Source organism: Fundulus heteroclitus, chromosome 19 (genome assembly GCF_011125445.2).
Source record: "Fundulus heteroclitus isolate FHET01 chromosome 19, MU-UCD_Fhet_4.1, whole genome shotgun sequence".
Classification (NCBI taxonomy): domain Eukaryota; kingdom Metazoa; phylum Chordata; class Actinopteri; order Cyprinodontiformes; family Fundulidae; genus Fundulus; species Fundulus heteroclitus.
This window is the reverse complement of record NC_046379.1, coordinates 16,108,132-16,114,452: the sequence shown is the minus strand read 5'-3', so window position 1 is coordinate 16,114,452 and position 6,321 is coordinate 16,108,132.

Sequence of the window (6,321 nt, the reverse complement as noted above, 5' to 3'; positions counted from 1 at the left end):
CGTCAGACAATGCCAGAAGAAAAGTCTCTTTTCAATATAACCGACAACATTCTTACTGGTGCATCTCTGTAAATAAAAATGTGTTCATTTATTTCCCATATTAACCCATAAAGTGACAGTCAAGCCTTATAGAGATTCATTAAACAAAGAGTGATATATATCTAGCGATGGCATGGTTTACAGCAATTAAAGACCCAAAACATCATACAAAATAAAATAAAAAATCAATACATTAAAGTCAGTCTGTGTACTACCATGTTCTGTACATCAGCCAATATAACTCGTTGGGTCTGAAGTCTCTCATCTTCCTTTCAGCAATTCCCCTCATACTCTATTTATTTTAAACTGCTACAAAGTATTAAATTCACTTTTATCGCATTCCAGATTGGAACAATTATGGAAACAAACCTAATTAAAATAGAAATGTACAATTTTCCAACCTTCTTTTCTTTTTCAAAGTGCAAAGTTGTAGTTATGCTTAATTAATACAGTGGTTTTCACATAGTTTTATTTATTTATAATATGACGTGCTTTATTTTCGATTTGCAAAACATGCCTTGATTTTAACATTTAGAAAACTTTTGACTTACTCTCCGAGTCATTCAACAATGTAAAAGGGAAACTTTAAGTTCAGTTTTAACTGAGCTTAAAGTTCTTAAACCGAATCTAAAATTCCAAACAAAGCACTGATACTCTAACCTTGCATGCATACTGAACACGCAAGGTTATTTTTGCTTTCACAAAGATGTGACCCATCAAGAGTCGGCCAATCACGTTGGGGTATTATGGGACATGCAGCTGTGACCAAAGCAAGAAGTTACAGGCCCACAGCCGAACCAAAACAGACATGGCAGCACAGGAGGACGCACACGTAGCTGCTGCTATCACATCTGCTTTGTCAGAATACACAATTTCTTCTTTAGAAGACCAGCAAGAAACGCTTTGTACATGTTTGGATGGCAAATATTGGCTAAAACCTACCTTTGGTAGACAGGCCCTAGATGTCTCTTCGTCCAATCAGTTCGGAAAGTTCTGCTTAAGGGATCGATAATGTGGTATTATACAGTCCTTACACATTCCTCAAGATTTTAAAATACAGCTGATCAGGCACAAGCCGAGAAAGCAGTGAACTTTCAGTAGTTAATTGTTTCATAATCGCTGAAACCAGCAGAGAATATGGCCTGCCTGACTATTCTTCAAGCAGGTTCAAAGCTAATACTTTGTTCACAAATGAACAAAGTATGTCTGGAAAGAAAATGTCTGGAAAAGTATAGCAGTGGATTTAATAACACCCAGGGATGTTGTTATATTCACAATGTTACAAAATAAGCTGAGTAATTGAGCAGTTAATTGAATATACAGACAAATATATAAAAAAAATGATATTATTGAAAAATTATGTAGTTCAACAATTTACATTTTAAAAGAGAAACTCTTATGTTCTACTTATTTTTTCCTTTCACTCAACTTTCCATCAAATTGCTTACATACATCATTCTGTAAACAGATAGCTTATTTAGCAAGAACTATTTTGTGGCTTAGACTCCTGGTGGATGGTGTCAATGACCGTCTGCTGAACAGCTGTCAAGTCAGCAGAGTTTTGCACGATTGTGTTGGCGAGAACATGACACTTCTGCTTCCAATTTATTTTAGTATTAGTGTTATTTTTAACTGGTTTTTCATAAACTGTAAGCCATATATATATATATATATATATATATATATATATTTACGTAAATACTTCCTAATTTACTGTCATCAAGTTTAATATTGACAATAATATTTGCAAAAATCGAACTACAACAACTAAACATTAATAGTGAGAGTAAAATGTTAATGTTTTCGTCATCACCTAAAACAAAAATAAAAAAAATAAAAAATAAAAGTCATAAAAGGCGGATATACATCACTGCCCCTCATTTTTGTATTTATTGAGGACCATTTTCTTGTATGAAGATTTAAAAACATTTATATCTGGAGATTACCTGAGTTTGCACTCAAATCTATTCCACAGTTTAACGCCACATACAGACATACACAAACTCTTCCCAGTGGTTTTCACTAAGTGCATTTTGAAGCTTGTGCTCCGTCGTAAATCATAACTCCCAGGCTAAAATAACTTTGGATATTAAATGGCTGTAAATGTTTTTTAGCTTTAAACATAATCTGTGTTGTGTGATAAAGAACCAGGTCCTGAAGTTTCAGTAATTTAGAATGTAAAAAACAAAGAATTTCTATGGTTCTGATACCCAACTTTGTGTAAGATGCGAAGTGCCCGTTTCTGCAACATTGACAGAGTATAGCACATATTTATAATTATTTCCCCCGATCTCCACAGAGTAGGTGAAATACTGAAGAACTAATGAGCAATACAATTTTATTTTTGATTGCAATGTTATTTGCTACTTTATTTTGTATGTGTCTAATATGGATCTTCTAACAGAGTTACATCTATCATCATACCAAGAACTTTAATTTCCTTTACATTTCCAATAGTAATATTATAAATTTTAAACATACATCATCTTTATTCTTATATTACCAAATTTTTATAAATTTGGTTTTCTCTATGTTTAATAACTTATTGCAGTCCATGTTTTGATCTACCCAATTCAGTATTTACTGTATTAATTACTTCACTATAATCATTTCCATAATAAAACATATTCGTATCATCAGCAATCAATTAAAGTAAATTAGAGACTTGAAACATGTCATGTATGTATATGTTGAATAGTTTAGGACCCAACACCAACCCCTGGGGAACTCCACAAGAAGTCTTCTTTCACTCAGAGACCCATATTCACAAACTGTTGCCTCTCAGAAATAATCCAGTCCAGAGCCTCTCACCTAACATCATATAGCTGTAGTTTGTTGATAAGTATAGAGTGATTTATTGTGTCAAATGCTTTGTTAAACTCTTTAAACTGCATAATCCCTTGCTTGATTGATGAGCATTTGTTATCTCCGTTGCTTCCATACCTGCATACAATATTGTACTCATTCATCTAAATGGCTTATTTAGTATTTCATTCTTATTTAGAAACTTTTCTAATCTACCATTATAAAGTTTTTCCAGGTTTTTTGAATATTGATCAATTAACCTAAATAGTACCTTTTAAATTGAATTACTGAAACTAATTAAATCTCAATAATTGTATTTATTGAGATGCTTCTGTAGAGAGAGAGGAGCATTAAATGCAGCCTTTTCCCATACAAGATTTCAACACTGGTGCAAAAGCTGAATTATCTTCCTCTCAGTCTTAAGTGCCCCCCTTTCCCTGAAAGAAAACACACCTGTCACACTCATTCTGGTTTGCAAACAAGAAAAAAAAATCCCAGCCAGACATACTCAGACAGTAGCCATTTTTAGAAGCAGCATCCATGTTGCAGAGGCAGCCCGCTGCACAGGTGTCCCTTCACCGTGACCTACATTTTACCCATCTGATGCCTCCAAATACACACCCTCACAACACATTTCACAAATTCCTCCCTTGAGACTCCAAGTCAAGATAATTTATTAAACGATTCTTTGTAGAAATGTGGAAACTCGAACATCAGTTTTTTGTTTTTTTTGTTTTTTGGAGGGAAACGTGGCTAATGAGAGATGAGATGGATGCTGCTGAAAGAAAAGGAGTGGCAAGCTCTGAGGACCACTAAATGGAGCAACAGCACCGACTGGTGGTTGGATTTGCAATTACAAAATGTATCAACTATTGTAAAATAATGAATGCCGCACAATGTGCACAAAGAAACTTTTTCTAACCTTAATGAATAAATATTACAAAATATTTACAAAAGTCAGGCATCATTAAAAATGACGATCAATATTTATCAGGCCTTTTTGAAGGCCTTAGAATTTTAAAAATAGACTACAATGCAGCAAAACTGTGTTGTACTCTTAAGAAACTCAGAAAATCAGGGCAACTAACGATCAGTTATAAAAAATCTGTGGAGTATGTTTTGTGTACTTAAGGCATGGTGTCCAAACCTGTTGCATCGCAGGCCAAAATTTCTAAGTTGAATGCTCTGAGAAGCCATTTTTTCAAGTTTTATGTTTTCAGTAAGAAATGCAAAATAATTTCACTTTGAATTCCTTTCAGTTAATCTGTTCAGCAATAAATTAAACATTCAATGTTTAAATAGAAAAAAGTAGCGAAAGAAGCAATTATGGTAGGTGATGAAAAGGGTCTAAGATGTTTGTCTTAAAGTTTTGGGTCAAATGTTTTCTATTCTGTTTGTCCAGAAGGATTTTTGTAAGTTTATTCTCAGAGACAAAAACAAGAGCTGTCTTCAAAAACCTGCCCTGTTTTTAGCCAAGTTTAATAAATGGTGTGGCGAAGTCTGTTTTTGAGTAAAAAGTCACTTGACGGTAGTGGCCCTTCTGATTTTAAAGTGGAACCACAAACATGTGGTTAATAAAAGCAAGACACTGAGGTGAAGCAAACATTTTCCATTTAGTGAGAAATAAATTTGTCATTAAAATCTCATCCAAAGCAATTACAGAGAGTGTCCATTTACATCAGGACCATTTGATGAGAGGACCACATTTGTACCATTCTGGTCCTTTGGTTGGGGCCACACAGAATTATTCCATCCATCCATCCATTTTCTGACTAAAAATTGCCCCCAGAGGGCCACACTTTGGTCACGCCCGAGTTAGGGCAAAGTTTCCTAAAATTGTTGACTCCAGCTTGAATGATGCAGAAACCTGAGCAGTGAGTGATGTTAGGTTTCTTTTGTCAAATGTCTAAAAATGTTAACTTATTACCTGTAGCGATTGTTGATATGGCTCTGTGCCCAGGGCGCCACTGTGCCAGGTGCAGCATAAGAAGACAGGGGAGGGACAGTCATTTGGCACGTCAACAGGAAGTGAATGTATTGTGCACAATGCAAAGTGCTTTAAGAAAACATAGCTGGATATTGATGCAATTGCGACCATTATAATATAATTTTTTTTAAAGAATCTGGACTGCAACAAATTAGTTTCAGTTCAAGATCTGAATCGTTTAGACAGATTAAACATCCATCCATCAGCAGGGCTGCGGGAGGCTGGTGCCCATCTTCAGCGGTCATTGGTGGAGAGGCAGGGTACACCCTGGACAGGTCACCAGTCCACACATCAAAGATGACCTGGATAAATCTGCACTCATCGACCATTCTCTAAAACATAACTTGAGATATGTTTACCTTTTATTCTATTTTTGAAAACAAAAATTGATCATCATTTTTTTTCTTACATAAGAGTCTTTGACAAAAAGAATAAAAACCATAATGTGTAGAGGACTATTCAGCACTGATTACAGATTCTTTAAAACACAATTTGATTTTAGGAAACCTCATTTGTGAAAACCAGAAGAAGAGCCTCTCACTTCTCACCTCCATTAACCAAGTCTTCTGTGTTGTGTATGACGATGGGGTGCAGGAGGGGTTTGTATTCACGCATAGAGAGCAACCACTACCTAATCAGAAATATGCTGTAATTCATCACACAAATTATATTAGGCATGATTTTTTTTTAATGATTATAATCGTTTGAAAGATCGACTGAAATTCTGCGAAAAAAAACAAAAACAAAACCCTGACAGCTCTTAAGACAGATGTGTGCAGAACAGATCTGATTAGCTTAAACTGAGGGAAATACACAGCTGAAAATTACAGACATGCAACAAAGACGTGAATAACAGCCTAAAAACAACAAACGAAAACACAGACAACTCAACCGTAACCATCTGTACAATGTTTTGCATAATGTCGTTTTACAGACATGCAATCGAAAGCAGATAATTACAATAATTAAGCATTTATTCCAGTATAAATATTACACCTCTAGGCTTACTTTTCTCAGGTACGGTACAGGAGCGTGCGAAGAACGTTATTTGGTCTGCTTGGCACACCATCTGCTGAGCTTTCCCAACCAACAGAGAAACTTAAAATGTCCTTTCTCAACTAAACGCATAAAAAGAGATGCTACCCTCAAGCTCAAGGATCTGATATCACATCAGTTTGAATCCTCCGTCATCGAATGCGCCCGGTGATTGGCAAGTTCCCTCTCGTTAAGAAATTCACAACCCATGTGGCATGTTTGAAAGTAACACAAACTAACATAAAGGGTAGTGGGCTTAAATACAGAATTAGTTGATGAGAGGGAGCAAACACGGAGGGGAAACGTTAGGATGAAGTTGCTGCGCTGCTGTTTGTGTTTTGCAAGGCCTTCTAAACCAAAATCATTAGGATTCCAAAATGAAAAAAAAAAAAAAGGCCAGAATATCTTTTTTTCCAATTTTCCTGGATTCACTTGCATAAGAAAGATGAAAAATG